At 42.9% G+C, this 25,066-nt stretch overlaps 1 long non-coding RNA gene across 4 annotated transcripts in view; it reads right to left on the bottom strand.

Moving 5' to 3' along the window:
* LOC132591825 (uncharacterized) overlaps positions 1-4,624 on the bottom strand; it is a 49,766-nt gene extending 45,142 nt beyond the window's left edge. For all 4 annotated transcript variants that reach the window (XR_009557239.2, XR_015948842.1, XR_015948843.1 and 1 more), the window contains exon 1: positions 4,298-4,624. This is a non-coding gene — a long non-coding RNA (uncharacterized LOC132591825). The remainder of the gene's footprint in view (positions 1-4,297) is intronic.
* Between the last annotated feature and the right edge of the window lie 20,442 nt (positions 4,625-25,066).

Here is a 25,066-nt window from a genome sequence, read left to right as displayed (position 1 = left end):
CTCCTGGCAGGTGAGTTGCTGCTGCTTACTGGGAGGGGAAGATGGCGGTGAGGTTGGTGTGCTGTATAGGCACTGGCCAATCCAGTCCAGCTTTCCTGCCAGTGCTTTTGGACTGTTGGTACTGATAAGGCCATCGCTTCTGCCTCCTACGAAGCAGCAGCAGCAACAGGTAAGCGTCTCCACCCCATCACATTGAATAGAATGAAACCAGAATTGTGGAAATTATTTAAGGCCAAGGGGGAAATACACGGGCAATCATTGTGCTTTTGAATGTCCAAAGTGTTTGATATACATTGTACGATAGGAGTCAGTATTGCTATCCATATTTTGCAAATGGGGATGGTGATGGTTGAGAAATAGTGGCACGCCTAAATTTTACTCTTTTCTATTGCAATGTAATTACCTTGTTAGCTATTTCAAGAGGTGTTTTGGGGCAAGTTAAGAAGCTGAGAAATGGAATAATGATGATGGTAAAAACCAGTAGTGGTCAGAAGGGCAGCTGCGATTACCTGACCTCCCTTCACTGCCCTGGATGTTCCAGGGGGTGATGGGAAACAAGGAGCACTGTTGGAAGATTTCACCCAAAAGCTTCCTGGTTCCCATGCTTGGATACTGCACTAAGCCAATGGTGCAATGGAGCCAGAGTGTGGAGGGGGAGGAGCACAACTTGAGAACTCCCACCCCACAAGAGATGATACAATCTTCTACCAAGGATGATGACATCATCTCCCTTCAAGTCCATGAGGTGATAATAAGGTTTTCAATTTTCCTTTTGGTGAGAGATTAGCAGAGGATCAGACATTGTGGAAGATAACCAAGCAGACCTGACCTGCATACTTCTTTTCTTAATGGGAGTTCCAGCTTCATGCTAGTAGTTTCAGTGTTAATGCTTCTTAAAGGTAAAGGTAAAGGGACCCCTGACCATTAGGTCCAGTTGTGACCGACTCTGGGGTTGCGCGCTCATCTCGCATTATTGGCTGAGGGAGCCGGCGTATAGCTTCCAGGTCATGTGGCCAGCATGACAAAGCTGCTTCTGGCAAACTAGAGCAGCACATGGAAACGCTGTTTACCTTCCCGCTGTAGCGATTCCTATTTATCTACTTGCATTTTGACGTGCTTTCGAATTGCTAGGTTGGCAAGAGCTGGGACCATGCAACGGGAGCTCACCCCGTCACAGGGTTTCGAACCGCCGACCTTCTGATCAGCAAGCCCTAGGCTCAGTGGTTTAGCCCACAGTGCCACCTGGGTCCCTGCTTCTTATCAAGACTTTTTTTGCATTTCTAATTAAAAGTGAAAGGCAGCATTTGAGCTGGCTCAAGGTCATTTGTTCAAACTCATCTGAACCTATACAGTTAGGAGTAAACACCACTAAATTCAATGGAATTTATTCCCAGGTAATTATGCTTAGGATCACAGTTATGCCACACTAGTAATCAGGGGTGTGAACTGAGGACTGTTCAGCCCAATTCCTGCAGGGAAACAACTAAGTTACCCATTGCCACTTCAATATGCTCTTACTTTCCTTTGATCCTATCCTTCTCCTAAGATACAAGGCTAGGGAGTCTATCATGAAGAGTTTCCATACATCATGGGTAGGCAGGGGGCAGGATGAGGCCCAATCGCCTTCTCAATCCGGCCCACAGACGTTCTGGGAATCAGCATGTTTTTACATGAGTAGAATGTGTGCTTTTATTTAAAATGTATCTCTGGGTTATTTGCGGGGCGGCCTGGCCATTGACCCGGCCGGAGGGCGGGTCAAAGGCCAACCAGAACCTGTGTGTGTGTGTGTGGGGGGGTACCTGTCCAGGTGTGCCTGCCTGGTGCCACAAACCCCGCCCACCTGTGGGGAATGGGAGTGCAGATATTGCGGGGCATAGAAATTCGTTCATTTCTCCCCCCCAAATATAGTCCGGCCCCCACATGCTCTGGGGGATGGTGGACTGGCCCATGGCTGAAAAAGGTTGGTGACCCCTGCCATACATCAACATTTACCCCTACACCACAGTATTAAACCACTTCTCATTTCCCTTTCGGGGTAATTCTTTAGCGTTTGTGGACTGTGGTGCAGTGCAGGTTTTGAGCCTATGCTTTTGTGGGGGAGGGATTGCACACCTGCCAAGTACGCAATTCTGTTTAAGCCCTGAACCATATCTGTGCAATGCTGGTAAACTTCTTGATCTCCTTTCTACGCAGTGTCTCTCAAAACTGCTGTTAGTATATAGATACAATGTTCCAATGCATAATTTTCTAGTTTTGTACATTTGTGGACATACAACTCAAGCTGATCTTTTATCAATGAATGAAAAGAAGAGGAAACATGAAAGGAGTTCATTGAGGTCCAACGGAATTTTGAGTCTGCAGATTCTTTTTTTTTTGAAGTGCATCAGTTTTTCAATGGGCAGCTAAGGCAGTTTTGCATGCTAACAGACCCTTGAAGAAACTGAGAGAGAAGTAGATACTGTAGCTTGGTTGCTGATAAAGAGAAGTGAGCGAGAGAACTACTGTACTGAGTTTCATGCTTTAAGTTTTGCGTTTTCCCTAGAATGGAAGAGACAAGAAAGAAAAATGATCAGCTAAATCTAGTCTTAAGACTGAAGTGGCTTAGCATGCCCTTGCAGATAATAAGCTGCTGAATAATGAATTAGCCAAGGGAAAAAAAGGAAAGAGAGAAAAAACACCCGTGCTAATGATAGTTTATGGTGGCAGAAAAGAGAAAGAAGAAAACCTGTTACCATGTGCTGCTGGTGTTTTCAGATTAAGATGGGGGATTAAGGAATTTTACTCAGCAATTTGAGATGCTTTGTTAAGAATAGAGGAGATTTGAACTGCTTTGTTCTGAAATCACATGTTAGTGAAAAAGCAAACAGGCACTTAATCCTGACAGACAGCAGAATTTGACATCAATTTGTCCCTTGGGAGGTGACCAAGAGTTCTTTGGGACAGACTAAGACTGCTGGGACCTAAAATGGCTTTGAGAACTTAATGCCAGCCCTTGTACCCTCATGGAAGCCCTCGAATGCCATAACTCACAATGGCTGGGGACCGGTCAACAGTTTTATAGACCCAAACAAGGCTGAGTGTTTAAAAAACACATACAAGGTGCCAAAGTGTTTACCAAATAGAGTTAAAATATGATCTAGTTTAAGGTCATGCCTTTAGCCTTAAAAGAGACGAAGCCAAGAGCGAAGAAAAAGCTGATAACTTTCCTGTTTGCAATGTTGGATGGTTTCCTGTAACAATAAAAATATAGCAACTGACATCTAGACAGTTGAATATATACAAAGCTATATAGTGGCCTCCGATATACACACAGCACTATCTTATGCAGTTCTTTAAGGGGGATTAGTTGGGTTGTGTTTTTTTTTAGACAACAACAACGCTGAACAGCTTTTTAAGGTCGGTCATAGTTGACCGTACTTGTTCCTTAAAAAATCTTATTGAAGCTGGCTTTATTTTTTCCATCTAAATTCAAAGAATGTGAACGTCTGGCAGCAAAGCTCAATTCTGATCCAACATTTGACTTCCTTAGTCCTGTGTTTCAAAGTGCAAATGTTGTACTGTGTAGAAAACTTGGCAAGTTCACGTTCCGAGCCACTCGCTACTCAGATCTACTTAGAGCACTCTTCTTAATAATCTTGTTATAGGAACGGGGGAGGATAAACTAAAAATTAATAGCAGCCATTCTGTGGTTTAAGTTTTACAATACAGAGTAAATGTATTCAACACACAACGCATGCACAAACTCTGTAAAAAATGCCCCCCCCATGGAAATATAAACAGAGGGAAGTTGCAGTTCTACAGATCCCATTACTTAGGTAAGTAAACAGCACCAACCCAATCAAGTAAGAGCTGTATTGGATCGTTTTTCTTTCCTCTGCAGTTTATTAGTACTGAAATACCTTTTTTTAAAGAATAGCTATCTAGGTCCTAAGGAGACATACTTTAGGTAATTTGATAGACTTTTTAAATCTGCTTATATTCCATTTACAACATCCATAGCTCGTGATCATGACCTGGTAAACTTTTAATAGCATAGTCATCTATTGACTACAATATAAAATTTACATGTTTCAAAAATCCCCCCTCTTTTTTGGATTAAATATCTTTCTTTCCCATTAAGAGAAGGCATATTTCAACATAAAATACAATAAAATAACCCATATATGATCAGGGCCAATGACTATATTTTTAAACTTAAAGCAAAGCACAGAAAAGCAACCCCCCCAAACCCTCTCCTGTTTCTGGTTTTTAATGATCACATTAGGCAAAAGATACTCGAAGAACTATAAAAGAATACCTTGACCCTCTGTCCTTTTGAAAATGATCAGATGCTTGTTAAAATCCCGACACACGATGCATGATTTTCATTACCTTCTTGTACATAAAATAGCAAACGCTGAGAGTTAGATGCTATATCCTTCATAGGAAATACCAATTTGTTAATTCTGCTTTTGTAGAAGAGCAGATAACCCAAATCTTCTCTCTCTCTCTCTCTGTGTGTGTGTGTGTGTGTGTGTGTGTATAAGGATAGTGAGACATGGTTTTTTAAAAAAAGGATCAAAGAAGGGGTGAGTTGAAATCAAAAACACAGTATTCATTCATTTAGCTCTGCTATAGCAGAGCAAATCTAGGGTGACTCAAGGGACACAGTGTCTTGTAAAACATATGTACTTAATATAAGGGTCATAAAACTTATTAAATTAAAAGCTAGGTTAAAAATAGGAAGAAAATTTATGCGGCTGTCTGAAATAGCAATAATTTCCCTTTGGCCTTTCCCTTTGCTTGCAACCAACATGAGCTTTCTTTCTTTTCTTTTCTTATCCTTTCTTTCTCTTTCATTCTTTTTGGCAAAGAGATCATATTTTGGAATGGAAGTGTCTTAGTAAGTAGGCGATTTGATTACAGTACTCATACACTGTGACTAAACCTTAAGGCTTAAGGTAAACATAACTGGGTGCTAACAAGGAAAGGGGGCTCTTCAACGCCTCATTCCAGTGGGAGAGAAAGAGTGAAGATGGCTGCGATCCAAAGTCTGAACATGCAAAGTCTTCCTACTTTCTGACATAGAAGGAAAATGGTTCATGTGCCAGCCAGGGAGCATTTTCTGCTTCAGAAACTGAGCAGTTCTCTCATAAAATGATTCTGGGATACCGCTGGCAGGCATGGTCACCAGACCACAGGCGCTACTTTGTGGAAAAGTGCTGTGTGAAATTCTTCAGCAGGCAGAAGCATCGTCAAGCATGCATTCACCTTACCTGCTCACTCTGATGTCTGGTATCAGTTCACCATGTGACTGAAGCAACACCACATGATGACTTTCATGTCTAAATCAAGAGTCTGAAACAAGAGTCTTCTGTCTGCAATCACAATGTTTTTCGATGGAGATACAAAACATTAAATGGAAAGCAACCAAGTGATGCATAGCCATATGTGAAGCAGTCCTTTACATAGCTGCCAAGTTCCGGACTGAGAAATAAGGGACCGGTAGCAGACCGGAAGTAGCGCTGCCACCATTTTGGAACTGGGCGGAGCATGCTCAGAAGCTACTTTTGATGCTGCTCTGCCCTGTTCCAAAATGGCCGCCGCACCAGAAGTCGCACTGCAGCCATTTTGGAACTGGGCAAAGCAGCATCAAAAGTCGCTTCTCAGCATGCTCTGCCCAGTTCCAAAATGGCCGTCGCACCAGAATAAACTGGGGAAAAACAAAAAAATCTGTTTTTTGGGCTGGGGACAGCTGGAAAAACGGGGGTTTCCCGGGGAATATGGGAGACTTGGCAGCTATGGTCCTTTATGACTAGACACTCAATATGTGAACTGACACCAAAGAAAAGTATTGTTTCGGAGCTGGCATGGCTTGATAGTGTGACATCCAAAACAATCCATTTATGCAAAATAAAAATAAAATGGAAAAATTCATTGCAGTAGCACCAAAAGACCAACTAAGTTTGCCATTGGTATGAGCTTTCGTGTGCATGCACACTTCTTCAGATACACTGAAACAGATCCATTCATGCATGCAAGTTATCACTTGGTATTGCTACCATCAAGTGAGGAACATGCCGCTGTGAACATTATTGATTTGCCTAGGCCCGAAAATGTTTCTAGCTTTCCAAAACATGCCTGAAGTGGAATTAAAGCACCAGACATTGTTAGCCATAGCTTGCAACCAGCACTTCAATGTTCAACCTGATGTGATGGCCCATTCTAAAACAAGCCATCTGAATTTAAAACTAAGGCTCAGACTCATCCGCTCATGCTCATGCCTGAAACATAGCTGTTTTTATTTTGGTGGAATTTAGCCCAGGGGCATAGGAATTATTTAGGTTTGTGTGTCTTCAAAGTGACTTATCGCACCATAAGTAGCCATTACGTAAGTGGGTATTATGTAGGGAACATAGTCAGGCCAGAGAGTGTGACTATGCCAATTGCTCATGCCCCAGAACCTCACTTTTTAGAAAGGTGAGTGAGCATTTGTCAAAATTATTGCCAACTTGGACCTCTTCTTCCGATATCAGGTTTATTTGGTGCAAGTTAGAAGGCCAAAAACCAGCCCACTTTTTTCTTGGGGGAAAATGACACTATAATTGGCAGCCTTTATGAAATTTAAGCACACTGCTAATCATGTAATTATAGATGAAATATTAAAGAAGTGGACTAATTACACACAAGACTCTTGAGCCCAATTAAAGGAGCATCTGTAGTGTAACGTAAGGGTATTCTCTTCCACTAATAAGAGATACTTTTTTTTAACAACAGAGAATAAAACAGCTAAATTGGATAGGCAGTGGAGATTATAAATTTCCTATTAGCATATAAAATGAGGATTAACCTTATTTAATCACTTCATGCTTGATCATCAAAAGTCATGTTTCACCTCTATAATGTAGCAGTATCTAGTCTGAGGGGTGGGGGGAATCATTAACACGTTCAGTTAACAACATGGTTTTCATCTACTGATAAGAGCTGATAGCAACAAGTAAAGCCCCCTCCCAGGTCATTTAGAAAAATAACAAAGAGCTGCATTCTTCCAGCCATATAGTTAGTTGGGTGTCCTTCAACTAAAGTCAGAGGGACTCTGGCAGCCTAGATCCCGTCCACTTACAGGCAGACCAAAAACAAAACCAACCATTGGATTTCAGGACACTGGTTTTCAGGTCCTCCTATAATTCCTTCACCAAAGAGGAACGCCAAAGAAGGTAAAAGTAGTGCTTGTGATCCTGATATAGCTGTGTTCCAAGGAACTGTAAGTCATTCATTTAAAGACAGACAGGAAGTCTATGAAAGTGGATGTCCTGTGTAACAAAGGGTTTTCTGGGATTATGTTGGCCACCCTGCAGCGCCTAGTGTCACTTCTATTGCTGTTCTGTAGGGTCCTGCGACCCTATAGAGAAGCTTTGCAGGGCATACAGGATTGGGAGCTTGCCTGCAAAGAGTCTTACACAACTGTGAGCAAATACAGGACTTAAAGAAAAAGCCTCTGCACAATAGAATCATAGAGTTGGAAGAGACCACAAGGGCCAACCCCCTGCCAAGCAGGAAACACCTGATAGAGCCCTTGAAAAAATAGATAGAGCCCTTGGTCACATCATTCAGTTCCTAAGGAACTTCTCTGTTCTCTTGAATTTTATTTTTTAAAACAATGAAATTCTATCATTTCCCTCTCTTTCTTTTTCCCCGTAGAAACTTCATTTTGCCTCCAACCACCTATGAATTGTTGAAATAATGACATTTGTAGGTTCAGCGCAGGTTGGCTCTGCAGCGACCTAGCTTGCCCAACACACTCAGTGAGCTCACAGGGGCATCCAATGTTCATTTCTTAGGATGCCTTGCTGTAGATATGCACCCAATGTGTGGATAGGGTCGAGGTGTGTTTGGCACAACGGGCAGGAGCACTTGCCACCCTGCTCCCCTGTTGTGTGATGTTGAACACCTGAATAAGGCTATGTGCACATCACAGGTTAACCATATTTATTTATTTATTTAAACAATCGGTAGACCACTTGATCACGTTCATCTCTAAGTGGTGCACAAGCCTAATCATATGCATGTTTGTTTGGAAGCAATCCCTACGGAGGTTAGCGGGATTTATTCCTAAATTGGAGTGCACAGGATTTCATCTTGCATCTCTGAAGGCTTCTTTGATGAATGCTGTGGTTTGTGGACCAAAGAGGAAGGTCAGGATGTCCTCCTTCCAGTTACTGTCCAGGGGTCCTTTACCTTCAGTTGGGGAACTAATAAAGATTCATGAATGATTCCTGTGCAACCATTGATGCTTTTCGCTCGCAAGGATCAACATGCCACATTCTCAGGGACGAGAGGAAAGATATTATGAAGTGCCTTTCATGGAATGCATACGAAGAAGAAGAAGAAGAAGAAGAAGAAGAAGAAGAAGAAGAAGAAGAAGAAGAAGAAGGAGAAGGAGAAGAAGAAGAAGAGTTTGGATTTGATATCCCGCTTTATCACTACCTTAAGGAGTCTCAAAGCGGCTAACATTCTCCTTTCCCTTCCTCCCCCACAGCAAACACTCTGTGAGGTTAAGGTCTGATTTTCCTTGTACACATGGAATGGAGGTGCTACTGGGAGAGGCAGTGTGGCATAGCCACTAATGCTGTGATCTCTGCACTGAAAATCCAGAGTTTGTCTCAGACATGGGGCTCATCCATACTTCTGCTTGTCCTGCCCCTTGGGAAAACTCAATCTTGACCACTGAATCACACCACAGCATATGCCAATCGGGTTTTCCTTAGATTGACGGTTTCCCTGCTTTAGTGCCAAAGAGTGGGTTTGCCCCAGGAAAGCAGCGGGACAAATAGAAAACTGCTTGGGCCCTTGCCTAGGAAGCATGGGGGCAAGAGGAAAATCGCTCAGATCCACAGGACAAGTGGAAGTTTGGACAAGCCCCCAGCCGTGTCTTCAGAGGACAAGCGGCTATTTCTCAGTCTCACCCCCTTCACAATGGAATATGCGAATAAAAAGACTGTCCTCTCTGACATGCCTGCTGCAAGGATTACTGGGACAGTATGTATGTGGGATGCTTCAACAACTTAGAAGGAAAGTGCCATGTGAGCACTTAGTATTCTCAGGAGAACAGCGTGCTGGGGAGGGGTGGGGGGGAGTCAGATATTTCCATGATTTCTCCCAGAAAGTTCTCCAGCAAAATTGTAGTCTTTAATTTGTTCCTGCTAGTCTTTTGAAACTAGTTCAATTGGTACAAACAAATAAATGAAAGCAATATTGTAACTAGATGGAGACTGTTTGTGTGTGTGTTGCATGCACATAGCAGGAGTGTCGGTAAACTGCTGCAAAAGCAGCGCCACATTTTAGTGGTCAAAAGCTCTAAATACTTCTAAATACTGAAAACAGTTGTGGCAGATAGCTGTTTGTGTTCCTAAAGTGGTACTCTTCAAAAATTAGCACTTGCCGAAGTCATCTTTGCCGCTCACGCCACCTTTCCCACTTGTGGTCTGTTTCTCTTGCTTATTTTTGGTCTGAGAACTCACATCTAGTAAAAAATCTAGTGCAGCCTCGGATGCAAATTGAAAGTGACTGGGAATAAAAAGGGCTTTGCCATTCTGAGGGATTTGAGGTGTTGCACTGTCAGAGGACTGCGGGTGAAGTGACTGAATCCAGAAACATATCGAGAACTGTAAGGTTTCCTGCCGAGTCTGACATCAAACACACATGATAGAAAGTCCGCTGCATGCTTTTGGAAATTTGAGTTCAGGGACATTGCTGCAAACAAAATATGAGAACATATGTAAAGTAGCCTTCTAGTTTTCAAGGTAAAAGAGGTCTCTGCTCCCCCCGCCTCGCCTTTCCCCTTTACTTCTAAAAATATTTATGCTTAATTTAATCTTCACTAATGCCAAATGTACAAAACATATTTTGAAAAGCCTGCTCTCAATGCCAGTTGAAATGTTATGGTGAAATGTCATGGAAGCTACCCAAACTGCTGCTTTGTGGCAGTGGTTCAGTGTGGGGGACATGATGACATAAGCTGCTTTTTCACATGCATCAGCCCCAGATGTGTTTGTCCCAGAAATGACCAAGAATGTGTGGCACCAACGCAGAAACCCCCCATGTTGATCAAACCAACCCACATGTTGGGCTACCTGCAAATGTTATGGGTCCTTTGTGGAGTCCCTGTGTGTGCCCATTTTATGTTTAATGAGGATGCTGTAATATTTGTAGCCTGTTGTCTTTGTCCATGGAGTTTTCTTGGCAGGGATACTGGAGTGGCTTGCCAGTTCCTTCTCCAGGTGGATCACGTTTAGTCAAAACTCTCCACTATGACCTGTCCATCTTGGGTGGCCCTGCATGGCATAGCACATAGCTTCTCTGAGTTATTCAAGCCCCTTTGCCATGACAAGGCATTGATCCATGAAGGGGATCAATGGATTCCCTTCATGGGAGGCAGTGGAAGACAGGACTGCCTGGCGTGCTACGGTCCATGGGGTCACGAAGAGTCGGACACAACTAAACAACTAAACCACAACAATATTTGTAGCATAAATGGACTTCCTCAAGCCACTTGAAATACCTGTTGGCCCACAAGGAAGAATATGGGGAAAGCAACTGTTTCGCCTGGTCAGCCGTAAGTTCAAAAGGAAAGGAGAGGAGAGGCAGGATGAAGGGGGCAGGCAAGCTAAAAGTGTGCTCAGACTGGTTATTACAATCACAATGAAACAGAATGAAATTTATGTGGGAATGTAGAGGGTGGCAGGAGAGGATATATTGTTTATTAATATCCTTCCTAATTTGTGCTAGCAAGTTTCTTCACTTAGCAGAGTGTGCATACACTCAATCGTGCCACGTGTGTGCGCAGAAGCGGCGCCTCTGCCTATGGGACTTTTCGGGTATTGGAGTATTGGAGCCTCAGCTTCAGGATCTGTCCTTCCAGTGAGCACTCAGGGCTGATTTCCTTCAGAATGGATAGGTTTGATCTTCTTGATCTCCATGGGACTCTCAAGAGTCTCCTCCAGTACCCTTGCATAGCCCCCCCCCCCCAAAAAAGCACTGACTATTCCACAACTCCCTTTCAAATTTCTGGTGCTCAGAAATGTGCCCACAGCCTTTATAAAGAGAGCAGCATCAAAACATGGCCTCCAGGAGGTCACCTAAGATGGAAGCTTCAACTTCAGCTTACCTGAAGCCTCTTGGTTGAAGGTATCACCTGAAAAGGGGCACACTAAAAATGAGCACGGGCATTAAAATGTTTGAACTGATGCTTCAGCTGCAAGCATGTGATAGTCCTCCGTGTGTGTTGCATTAGGACACTTCTGCAATGTGTGATGTTGCTCCGGGAAACATGCAAGGGAGCAGACTGCAGAAACATCTAAAGTGGCTCATACCAAAACAGTGATGAGCCTTGTGAGAAGGCCAGCAACAGTGGCCAGAAACTGGAATATCTTCTGTTGCCATGCATCCATTTTGCCTGTATCAGCTGTCTGAGCTGGGTATACCCACTTGAGCTGGCCTTCAGACATTACACTACATCAGGGGTCAGGAACCTTTTTCAGCCGTGGGCTGGTCCACTGTCCCTCAGAGCATGTGATGGGCTGGACTATATTTTGGAAAATAATAATAAATGAACGAATTCCTATGCCCCACAAATAACCCAGAGATGCATTTTAAATAAAAGCACACATTCTACTCATGTAAAAACATGATGATTCCCGGATTGTCTGCGGGTCAGATTGAGAAGGCAATTGGACCGCATCCGGGCCCCCAGGGCCTTAGGTTGTCTACCCCTGCACTACATCTATGCAAGGGCAATGATCCCTGTGTTAGGGTAACAAAACAGCTGCTGTGCTCCAGGATTCCTAAAGAATTGACGGGTCTTCCAAAAGAGGTTGATGTTTTTCAAATTTACTGAGCACCTGGCGTTCTCCACCCCCCCCACCCCCTGCTAGTGATATTTGCCCAAGTTTTGGGATGCTAAGAATGCTGGATTAAAGCAGAGCTGAGCTCTTTTGAGAAATCTTATCCCAGCAACAAGTAATGAATCAAACCGAGTGCTAATTTTTCAGCATGAATATGCACAGCAAATTAGTCTCAGATTTGCTGCATTGGAGGTAAGTGGTCTCATTGTGATTTTAGGTAGTTGTAACTTCGGTAAGATGGCTCTGACTGGGAAATGATCTTTATTGACAAGATCAAAGGAATGCAAAGAGGAGGGTTGCCGTTTCATTGTAACAAGAAGACAGATGATCTCCCTGTGTCCTTATTGTAATTCATTGCTTGTTTTCAGGGCCCCTAATAAAAGTCTGGCATAATACATGGAGGACTTGGTTAAATTGTAAATGTGAATTACTTCAAGCACTCTGTAGAAATATTCTCCACTCCCTATTGCCATGCATTATTATTTTTTGCTAAGCTTATAGTAGCTCACATTTCCTGGAACTATCCCACGCGGTTTCATTCTCCCTACACAACATCGCTTTAAAATTGTGGAGCTCTCTTTTTAATCAACCTTTGTATCAGCTACAAATTTGCCGTATGACCTAATTTGAAAAATGTCTCAAAGTGCTGACTCAAACTGTTAGTGAATAAAGACCAGTCATTACCACCATGACACTAATGTGATGCAAAATAAAATTGAGTTGTATCAGCTGAACATTAGTTTACAAAAATGTTAGTGATTGAAGCCATTTTCTCTTCATATTTTATTTATACTTTTGAGATTTATACTTTTTTCCTTCTTTCAAACAGCTTGGCCACAAAATTTCCCTGAGTGTGAGCGCAAAGAAACATTTTAATCTCTCTCTCTCTCTCTCTCTCTCTCTCTCTCTCTCTCTCTCTCTCTGTGTGTGTGTGTGTGTGTTTGGTGGCGAGGAGGAATCAAGCCAAAAACATACATTCAATCTGCATTATATGCTCATCAGATCCTAAGTCTGTCTTGCATAAAACAGAGGAATGCACATTATTTTACAACTTTTATTAAAATATTTATACAGAAACATATGAGAACCTTCATTGTAACAGGCCATTTTAGTTTGCCTTCTTGGATGATATTTCACAGCTTCCCTCCCCCCCCCTCTGGTAATAGAGTTAAGAATTTAAACTGCATGCAAACCTGGAAATGGAATATTCAAGTGTATGAAGTGTATGTAGGGCTGTTGTTTTCAGATGATTTCCTTCATTTTAAGAGAGTGGAAAATATAAACAGAAACACTATTATTACTATTGTTGTTGTTGTTGTTGTTGTTGTTGTTGTTGTTGTTGTTATTTTTACTATTATTTTGCAAGAAAACAAAAAAAAGTGTTATAAAGGATAACCTTTACATTTCTCACTTTTGTTTGTTTCTAGAAATTGTAGTTCTTGAAGGAAGTTTTACCCTTTCATTAAGATTTTCAGATCTGGTCCTGTTGCAAATGTCACCTACCATCAGCAGGTGGAATTCTTGGAAGCGACATCTCCTTTATGGAATTCCCTTCCTCAGGGAGATTTGTCTGTCTGCCCTTCCTCCTTCTGTGAGAAAGCAGGCAAATCCTACTTTCTTTTGGCAAGAATCTAGCTTTTTAGAATTGTTCTTCTTGAACTGTTGCTATTTTCTTGCATTATTTTTGTATATTATTGATGAATGTTGTGTTATAGTGCTGTTTTAATGCTGGAGTTATGTTTAATGTAAAATGCTTTGGGAGCTTTTTCATAGATGATGATGATGATAATAATAATAATGATAATAATAAATAAATAAATATTTTTTTATTTATACCCCGCCCTCCCCAGCCACGACCGGGCTCAGGGAGACTAACTCTGAATATAAATATAGTAAAAACATTAAACAACAACAGCTGATTAAAATATAAGTTAGAATACAGTTTAAAATACAGCTTAAAATGCAGCCTTGTTTTAGTGGTAGCATATAGATTAAAGGTAAAGGTTAAGGGACCCCTGACCATTAGGTCCAGTCTTGACCGACTCTGGGGTTGCGCGCTCATCTCACATTATTGGCCGAGGGAGCCGGCGTATAGCTTCCAGGTCATGTGGCCAGCATGACAAAGCCGCTCCTGGCAAACCAGAGCAGCACATGGAAACGGCGTTTACCTTCCCGCTGTAGCGGTTCCTATTTATCTACTTGCATTTTGACGTGCTTTCGAACTGCTAGGTTGGCAGGAGCTGGGACCAAGCAACGGGAGCTCACCCCGTCACAGGGATTCGAACCGCCGACCTTCTGATCAGCAAGCCCTAGGCTCAGTGGTTTAACCACAGTGCCACCTGGGTCCCAGCCTATAGATTAGGCATCCCCAAACTTTGGCCCTCCAGATGTTTTGGACTACAATTCCCATCATCCCTGACCACTGGTCCTGTTAGCTAGGGATCATGGGCGTTGTAGGCCAAAACATCTGGAGGGCCGCAGTTTGGGGATGCCTGCTATAGATCAAAGCCATAAGGGGAGAAAACGTCAAATATTCACTGGGGCCAACTATCCATGCTACATGAGCCAGCAAAAAGAGCTGAGGGAAAATTTATATACAAAATCCCATATAAGGGGTTCCATCAAAATAAATAAATACATGAGAGGGGGGTTTAGACTGAGTCCAGCCCAAAGGCCAGGCGGAACAGCTCCGTCTTGCAGGCCCTGTGGAAAGATGTCAAATCCCACAGGGCCCTGATCTCCTGCGGTAGGGCGTTCCACCAGGCCGGGGCCAGAGCTGTTGCTGTTCTGGATTTGTGAAAATATTCATAGTGACTCTCGTTTCTTTCTGGGTTCAAGCGCTCTAAAGTGGACATGATGCTTTCAGGTTTGCAACATAGGAAAGTGCCTCGTATCAAGCCAAACCATTGGTCCACCTTGCTCAGATGTTGTCCAGTGTTTCACCTGGAGTGAACCTGCAGCCTTTTCCATGAGAAGTAAGTGCTATGCTCTTTTCTTACACCATCCTGAGCCATGGAGATGCAACATAGAAATGTATTCTGTAAGTAAAGTTCTGCCCCACTATTTTCTATGTGGAGCATATATTTTTTTTGTATGGAGGAATGTGAGTTGGGAGAGCAGGGAGGAGAGAGATTGTGTGAGCTGTCCTTACACAACCATTGGACATACCCCTTAGAGTTAATTCAAGAAAATGGCATCCCCTTTAGATGTAACGGGGTGTCTACATTATAATGTTAAAAAGTAAAGGTAAAGAGCCCCTGGCAGTTGCGGATGACTCTGGGGTTGCGGCACTCATCTTTCATTACAGGCCGAGGGAGCTGGCGTTTGTCCGCAGACAGTTTTTCCAGGTCATGTGGCCAGCATGATTAAGCTGCTTCTGGCGAAACCAGAGCGGCACACAGAAACTTCATTTATGTACCTTCCCGCTGGAGTGGTACCTATTTATCTACTTGTACTTTTATTTTGGGGGGGGGCGTGCTTTCGAACTGCCAGGTTGGCAGGAGCAGGGACTGAGCAACAGGAGCTCACCCCGTTGCGGGGATTCGAACCGCCAACCTTCTGATTGGCAAGCCCAGGGGTCCCCAGACTTACCCGCCTTCGGGCCAGTGCCCGCCGCGCCGATCGCGCGACCGGCCAGAGGGCGGGAGAGTGCGCGCGCAGTGGGCCGGAGGGTGGAGGAGTGCGTGCCAGTGCGCATGCGCACACCCATTTACTGGCGCGGTGGCGCGCTTCCAGGCCGAAAAAATCGCCGAAAATTGTTTGTGCACATGTGTATGGCCTCCCCCCGACCCGGAAGTGCACCTCCCCCGACCCGGAAGTGCACCGGAAATGACCTCTTCTGGGTCGGGAGAGGCCCATACGCATGCGCAGAAACAATTTTCGGCAATTTTTTTCCGATCTGGAAGCGTGCCGCCGCGCCGCGCGCCGCGAGAGCAGGCGGCGGCAGCGGGCGGCGGGGGGCGTCGCGGGCCGGATTGGGAGGCCAATTGGGCCGCATCCGGCCCGGGGGCCGTAGTCTGGGGACCCCCTGGGCAAGCCCATGAGGCTCAGTGGTTTAGACAACAGCGCCACCTGCGTCCATTATACTACATTATAATGTAGGTGTCTACATTACCACCAGGTATACCCACAAACATAAAAAGGAAATGAACTATGAAGCATAATTACTACGAACAGATTTTGCTCTGCAGCTATTATTTTAGCTTGTTTTATATGACAGATTTCACTACAATTAAAGCATGTCCTTTTTTAAAAAGTCTTTTCCCCACTGGGTATGTAGGTATTCTGTTATTCCAAATTCTCTTGCCTCATGTTCTTAAATAGACCTCTGACCAGAGTCCAGTCCTCCACCCATCACTCTCCCCAAAGCAGATGTCCCCAAGCTGTCCTCTTCCTGTGGTCTCTGCTGAAATTGACCAGTTCAGGAGAAAGCAGCTTCAAGGCAGTTTTACTAATACTAAGCAAAGTCCACTCCTTTCCTTTCCACCATTGCTGCTGCTGCTGTGAGGATGGGAAGGGAAGTCTTTGCTGTTGTTTTCCTTCAAAGGGATATGTGTGTGTACCAGCATGGTGGGCACAGTATCAATCAATCAATCAATCAATCAATCAATCAATCAATCAATCATGAGCACCAATGGAACTCACAAGGCTTCACTCTCTTTCCCTTATGTCAGTTTCACGGTGGAGTAGGGAGAACATTGGAGTACATGGCAAAGGGAATATTTCTGGGATTGCATGAGAGTTGTCACAGGGATAGAACGGATCGTATTACCATGATTTACAGGATGAAGGTGGGATATCAGGCAGCCTTCAGGATAGGCAAGTGGGGGGGGGGGTTTGACCTTGCAGGGTGGGTGAGATATTTAAATCAGGAGTAACATAACTGGTGAATTGTTGTAATGCACATTAAATGAAGTGGGGGAAGATTTCTGAGTGATAATTAAAGCACTTTAAAATGCATGTGTAATTTCAGCCTTAGTGATAGTGGCAGATGTAAGAAAGCTGCTGGCGTGTGTTCTGCTTCCTTCCTTTTCTCTCCCCCACCTCTTGAAGCCTTTCTTGGTTTTTGGTTGCTTTTTTTTTTTACATTTTTAAAATCTAAAACATATGTGTATTTTATGCAACAAATACCCAGAACCATAGCTTTTTTTTAAAGATAAAATGAAAGTATTGCCACTCTTGATAAGACATCAAAGCAAATTCAGATTATTGCAAATGATATGAAAACCTTTTAAATTTTTTTTTGCCCTGTGCATTTGTAAAGTTCACAATGATTTGTGAAAATATAATATTCATTATTATGTTGAATTGCATTTTCTGCAGCCCCATTCCAGGGCACTAATTAATGTAGCACAAGGATGCCGACCATCCTTAGCACTGGGCTGGGTGTCTTTGCCCATCCTTGCAAAAGCTGAGGGTAAAGAACCACCTGACGCTTTTAAAATTGTTGTTTAACCTCCCACCTTTCACTTCCCATGCACTGCTTTTGGACAATGCCTGATGATCTGCAAGCTTGTTGAAAAACCCTGAGACAAATACTAACTATAATCAATATATTAAAAAAAATAAAAGGGGGGTGGGTAGAGGGAGGGAACGCAATGAAAATTTATGACCTTAACATTCCTTCAGGGTCAAGCCATTTATCAAATTCTCTCACTCTGGTTTCAATTACACCGCTTTTGTGGAAGGAACTTATTTTAGCAGGTCCATTTGCCTCAGTAGGGAATACAGGTCTTTGGCCTAATGCTTCACCTTCAGTGCAGGCTATTTGAGCCTTAGAACAAATACCAATCATCACTCTTTGGGAGAGGAAAAAAAAATCTGCATCAGAGTGGCCTATTGGTATGGGATTCCTGTCAAGGTAAACGGTTGTCGGCAATGACTGTGGTAGAGTGGGTGATAAATCCCATTTTATTGCTGAAAAATTCCAGCCTCTCTCCATGCCTGACAGCTCCCCACATTCTCATACACATTTGGGCAATTTCTGCACTATGTCCATCTGGTTCTTATTACCTCTCAACCTGCCTGTGTCTGGTCCAGAAAAAAAAGGTCACAAACAGGGGAAAGAAACCAAGGTGTTGGGCAAGAAAGAGAGAAATGATCAGGGCAGCAACTAAGTCTATCAAGCTAGTACTTTTATAGCCTGTGTAAATATACCATCAGGTAGCTGTGATCAGAGGCATAAGGTTTGAATGGACTAAATCAGATACTTAAGAATGCATAATCTCTCCATTAGAACATAGTGGAAGCAAGTTCACACACCCAAGCTCCCTGCCCCACCCCCGGCCCTATGATCCAGACCAGCTACAATTATGGAAATTGGGCTGCATCATCAGTTGCAGCCAAAACGTGTCCTCCCTCAAAGAGGGCATGTGTTGCGGTGCGTCCTGGCAACCAAACCGTGTGTTGTGGGTGGGTACGATTGGATAGCCACAACACCCTATTGGTAGGTCCCTTGATGCTGGGTTTAATCAGACCAATGGGACGCTAGCCAAACCGATCAAGGGACCTATATATGCCCATGCACATGACTCAGAGCTTCCTCTTTAGGTCAGTGCATCAGAACACCCACCCACCTCTCCCTACTTTTAGGGCTTGCGCGCTTGACCTTGCTATGCCATCGTGTGTCGTCTCTCATTGGGACAGGGGCACGGCAGGAATTTCCCCCACTTGGCTGATTGGCTGGTGCCACTTGGATTTTGCCTGCCATGTAGCAAATCATCACAACTTGTAAGGTTGTGGATAGGCTCTGGTTCAGGTGATAGGGATGGGGGAACGCTCTCACTATCTCTGTGTGAAGGGTATTCCATTAAAGGAATCCAGGGACTCAACGGTTTGGTCAACCCTGAGAGGGGTTGTGGCCATGCCCGAGTCCAGGGGGACATCTGGGTGGTGGACATAGCCTGTTCCCAGCTTTCCGCCATTCTGGGTGTTCATCCTTGGCTGACCTATGCTGGTGCCCTGGGTCAGTGCTACCTGCAAGGGTGCAGGGAGCTAGTTGAACCAGAGCCTATGCAACCACTCACTTGCTGTAATCAAGAAAGTTGTGGCCTAAATTCTGCCAAAAACCAAACCAAAATTTGAGTATGGTCTGAATTTATTTAAGGGGTGGGAGGTTTAAATGTCTAAACACGCAATAGCAATTTGGTCCATGGGCTGCAATGGCTGAAGACCTTTTCTGAAGCCTGGGTAGCCCAATCCTAGAACCACAAGACAGTTCATCCAGATGGGGAGTGCTTTGGTAGTCTCTGTGTAATGTGGACCACTACCCCGAATCTTAAGACATGTTTTTAAAGATAGTGATCTGCATTTAGTAGCTTGTAGACATTTGTCCTAAGGGACCCAGGTGGCGCTGTGGGTTAAACCACAGAGGCTAGGGCTTGCTGATCAGAAGGTCAGCGGTTCGAATCCCTGCAACGGGGTGAGCTCCCGTTGCTTGGTCCCAGCTCCTGCCCACCTAGCAGTTTGAAAGCACATCAAAGTGCAAGTAGATAAATAGGGACCACTCCGGCGGGAAGGTAAACGGCGTTTCCGTGCGCTGCTCTGGTTTGCCAGAAGCAGCTTTGTCATGCTGGCCACATGACCCGGAATTTGCGGACAAACGCCGGCTCCCTCGGCCTAGAGAGCGAGATGAGCGCCACAACCCCAGAGTCGGACACGACTGGACCTGATGGTCAGGGGCCCCTTTACCTTTACCTTTAGACGTTTGTCCTAAGGCTATAGTCACAGGCTCATTCAGTATGAAGCATGTTTCACTGAGGTTAGCTGAATTTGCTTCCATGTTAAGAATGTTGAGAAAAAGGCTGCCCTTTTAAAAGCAGATGCTGAAGGCAAAAATTAATACAAAATTATTGTTACGTTGTGTCCAGGATGCTGAATGCTAGATGGTCCCTAATGAGAAATAAATGCACATAAGACATGCCAGATGAATCACACAAACTCAGTGTTAAAAAGTATGAAACATTTGAGTATTTTATTACATGAAAGGTGTGGGATATTTCAGGTAAAAATAAACCTTTTACACAATCCATCTTAACTTTCTAGCTTCTATCTGCTCATTTGATTCATTTGAAAGTAATTCTAGAGTCTTTAGTTGACTCCTTTGATTAAATCTCATTTTAAAGACTGCTTTGCAGATACCTTTAGAGAGTGGTTTCCTGCCAGTGTCTGTTCTTGTGCATGCAGCTGTAAAGGGATTACTGTACTAGATAAAGTAAATTTTTTGAGACAAAATGTATTTTCTACAACATCCAAGAACCAACACCTTCAAGTTACAAGGAATATACAGAGTGAGAGCTACATCTTTTTTTTTGATGCGCACAATTTTTCCATGGCCTGTCCTTCTTGTCATCTTCTGGTATATGGATATACCATGAAGTGTGATGTTCCCCTCTTGAAAACCTTCGGCATCTGGGATCTCTTTCCTTTAAAGATGACTTTTATATTAGAACTTTAGCATTCATGGGATATAGGTTGTCACCTGCATAAACAAGTTACTTGGTTCCAGCACACCAGTGTTGCGGAGCATGGGGGGATGGGGAGATCCCTGTTATCAGACCAAAACTATGATGTGCCCATGGGCAGGGGGCTTGCTGCCAGCTCCATCTGGTATGCAGGCTGAGACCATACCTGCCTGTGGACTGTCTCGTCAGAGTGGTGCATGCTCTAGTTATCTCTCACTTGGACTACTGCAATGCGCTCTACATGGGGCTACCTTTGAAGGTGTCCCGGAAACTACAACTAATCCAGAATGCGGCAGCTAGACTGGTGACTGGGAGCGGCCGCTGAAACCACGTAACACCGGTCTTGAAAGACCTACATTGGTTCCCAGTACGTTTCTAAGCACAATTCAAAGTGTTGGTGCTGACCTTTAAAGCCCTAAATGGCCTCGGTCCAGTATACCTGAAGGAGCGTCTCCACCTCCATCATTCAGCCTGGACTGTGAGGTCCAGTGCTGAGGACCTTCTGGTGGTTCCCTCATTGCATGAAGTGAGGTTACAGGGAACCAGAAACAGGGCCTTCTCGGTAGTGGCGCCCGCCCTGTGGAACGCCCTCCCATCAGGTGTCAAAGAGATAAATAACTACCTGACATTTAGAAGACATCTAAAGGCAGCCCTGTTCAGGGAAGTTTTTAATGTGTGACATTTTAATGTATTTTTGTTGGAAGCTGCCCAGAGCTTGTTTGTATCCCTGTTGGAAGCTGCCCAGAGTGGCTGGGGAGGCCCAGCCAGATGGGCGGGGTACAAATAAATTATTATTATTATTATTATTATTATTATTATTATTATTATTTCATTCTTGGTCAGCTACCAAACGGCAAGGGTGCTGCAGCCTAGGTTCTTGTGCCCAGAAGGCCTGGCGATCCACAGTGGTCCAACCTGGGTTGCAGTCCATTTCGGTAGTAAGGCACTGCTTGACACTCATTGTTGTAGGAAAAGTGGAGGCTGGGAAGCCTTTTATACTGGGGACTACCGGAGTGGGGGGGGGGAACGGGGGATCCAGCTGGAAAAGAACCATTCCTCGTTTCTCTTTTGCATCCCGGAGGCCCTCGGTGGCAGGGAGAGCTCTGGGGTACGGGGGGAAGGGGGGAAGGGAAGGAGATATATATATATATATATATATATATATATATATATATATATATATAAAATTATAGATAATTGGAGTGAATGTCTAAATAGATAAGGATAAATTAAATGGGATTAAAATGGTTCGTGAAAAATGAGAAATGTAAAAGTAGATTTGACAAATGAAAATCAATAAAGGGGGGGTGGGGTTTGGGGAAGCCCAAGGGACAATGTTTAGGAAAGAAGATAAGGTTTAATTTTTTTTATGTTAATGTTTTGTTTTTTATTTGGTCTTTTTTGTTGTTTTTTTCTTTTGATTTGTAAGTTTGGAAAGATAGTTGGGTGGATAACCGCCTGCTCATCTTCTTTTCATCCTGGGGCCTCTTGGCGGCGGGGGGGGGCTCTGGGGGGAAGGGAGGGAGGGGGGAGAAACCCAACTACAAAACGAATCACCTTCGATTGCCCACTTTCCGGGGGATTCTCTTGTGGGAGGAGGGGGCTCTTGGAGGGGGGTAGGAGAAGGTGGAAAATATGTTATGTATGTGTATGTTTTCTTTATTAAGCAAAATCAATAAGAATTTATTATAAAAAAGGGAAGTCTTTTATACTGACCAGGGGCTGACAGTAATGAGAAGTGAGTCAGCCAGTCCACATTGTGGCCAGTTCACAGCAGCCACAATTACGATGTTATCATCCTGGACTGGGTGTTCCTTGTATAAGCCACAGCCTCCAGTACATGTATAGGAGGTCCTCCACATGACCCAGTATAGCTACGTGCCCAATGTGCTCCATCCCGTTGCAATGCAATCGGGAGTTTCCCAGAACCAAGAAGGTTTTCTCTAAATATGAATACAGGTGAAAGATGAGCCACCATCTTTAAATAACATTTTTGAAAATCTAATAGCAATACACGTAACAATATGTTTTCAAAGGCTGTTACAGAGGAGGCTATGAATTAATATAAACTGGAAAGAAAAGAACCAAGTTGTAAGAGTTTGCATTTTATTTAAGATCAGATAATTTGGAGAGTTGATCAGAAGCTGGCTGGTTCTTTAAAACACTCAAGGCATATGCCTAAGTCACATGATGGCTCAAGATACATGCAAAGAAGTAGTCTTTTAACTTAACTAGGGTCTGCATACATATAAACCAACACACCATGCCTGTATATATACATTTCAGCACTGGAATGGTTAATACATAGGATAGCCTGAAAAGAGACTATTGGTTAACCCGAAGGGATGGCTGACAATTGTTAGACTCATCAGAGGAAGATAATCTCCTCAGATAGCTTTTAGGTTTGCCTAGCTGACGGCAAAAACACAGTAACACACATTTTCAGAAAGGAGTGTTTCATATATAGAGACTCATGCAACCAAGCAGCTCAGAAACACTGAAAATGAAAAGATGCAAAGCTTTCCTGCATAACTGACTAATGCGTGGTCAGAAATATGAAAGTCTTCTGTGCTTTGGCCTTCTTTAGATCATTCCTTATTTGTGCCACCTCTCCCTCTTTGTTTCAGATTGTAATTTAAATCAAACTCTCTTCTGTGACTCTCTGTTATGCAGCATTTCGGCAAGTCCCATTCCCCCCTCCCCACAATTTAAAATTATATCTATATTTATATCTCTGTATACCCTAGGAAATCTATACCAGCAGCGCACTTGACAGAGTAAAATACATGTGATAATCTTTTAAAACCAAGGAGAAAATTGTTTCAGCAGAGGAGCATGTGGAATTGTACATATGCATAGTGGAATGCCATCCAGAACGCTAAAATTGGAATGTGCATGTATGACACACACCCAAACTCCTATTATAAATTATTCCCAGCATTGAAACCATTATTGGGTGAATTTGGTGAATTGGGATGGTATTTTATTTGGCTTCTTCTTCTTCTTCTTCTTCTTCTTCTTCTTCTTCTTCTTCTTCTTCTTCTTCTTCTTTAAAATAAGACGTTCTTTGAAAAATGACACAAAAGTAAATAGTTTTGCAAAGCAACAACCTAATCAGTCTCTCAAGCAGAATATAAATCATGGATTTCATTAACTGTTGGTAGCCAGTTTAAATTGTAGTCTTGTCCATAATGTCTGTCTATCTATGTATGTCCGAGTTATATTAAAAACCTTTAAATGGCTTTGTAATACCAGCCACATCTAGCTATTATAATAATTAATGATAGTGTTTTATAAATCAATATATGTATTCTTGATAAATTCATATCCAGTTAATGGTGTAATTTAAATAAAAAATTAATGCAATAAAGGACATACAGGCATAGGCAGAAAATCTTTAAAGGTTAAGAGGCAAATTTGTCTAAATTCTTTTTTTTAACCTCTCATTTTTGGGGGCAGCAGGCCTGGGGGGGGGAGTATTGCCCACTGAAACCTATTTGCCATTTGCCTAGAAGAGTCAACCTTATATTTTGTTTGCCATTTGTTTTTACTATTATCTATAATTTCGCAAGCCTGATACTTCAGAGTCTATACTTCTGTAGAAGATTTAGGTTACAACAAATCAGGAGTTAGAGCAGGTGCTCTCAGCATGGATTCGAGGAGGTGGGGAGGAAGCCCTTTTTAAAATGTAACTTTACATTATTATTTTTTAAAAATATGAACTTTTGTTCCAGATTTCGGTAGGTGAATGTTCTTTATTATATGTGTGCTTCATACTCCATAAATATGAAAACGCAGCTCCAAAATCATAAACGCATTGCAATGATTGTGTAAATCCTCAGGAATGTTTTCAGCCAACAGAAATATGTTCCTTATCTGCTGTTCTAAGTACAGTTAATCCAGTTTATTAAAAAAAAATATAACATGGGAGTAACTTGGGGAAAAAACTTATCATCCCCCTCCTTTCCTCCCTAAGCTGCACATTCATATTAAATTACATAAAGTTTCTTTTATGGGTTATTGTATAGTTTACAGTTTATTTATACCCTATAACAAAATGCATCCTGAAAAATAACACAAGATTAGGGGGAAAAAAACAATCCTCACTGTGTATTATCACCCACAGCAATCTTAAACATATAATAATAATGGTTGCTTGTTTATATGTTGAACATTAAGCAAAGAATAGCTCACCAAATTCATGCAAAAAATTAAGCATGACTATTGAGGCTGACATGATGCAGAATGTTACTTTAATCCGGAGAGATTTGTTTCTGACGTTTTTCTTAACATCACATTGCCTTATTTAGAACAGTGAAAGTGATTCGTCCAATCTCCCTTGACAAGGATGGAGGAAAAAAGGAACGGATTTGCTGTTCTTTCCCTTTAATAATACACCTTCATAGCCGATTTTTAATGTTTAAAAGTTTGCATTTACATTTCCACATGCAATTATATATAGTGCAGTGCTTGCTGGAGGGGCAGGGAGAGGAAAGATGTGGTGGGGGAGAGGAGAGATAAAAATAAAAGTACAGTTAATAAGTGCACGTCAAAGTGAGCTGGAATAATGCAATGCATTTAAGATGTATTGTGATTTTAGGGAGAAAAAACATGCCACAGATTTCTAGGAAACCTAATAAAAGAAGACGTCAACTGGTACAGATAAGTGAAACAATGAAGTATGTCAAGTTTTTAAATATATAGCTTTGTCTTCCATTGTAT

Source organism: Zootoca vivipara, chromosome 3 (assembly GCF_965207765.1).
Source record: "Zootoca vivipara chromosome 3, rZooViv2.hap1.1, whole genome shotgun sequence".
Classification (NCBI taxonomy): domain Eukaryota; kingdom Metazoa; phylum Chordata; class Lepidosauria; order Squamata; family Lacertidae; genus Zootoca; species Zootoca vivipara.
The sequence above is the reverse complement of the archived record's forward strand: the minus strand, read 5'-3'. Positions and strand labels throughout refer to the sequence as shown.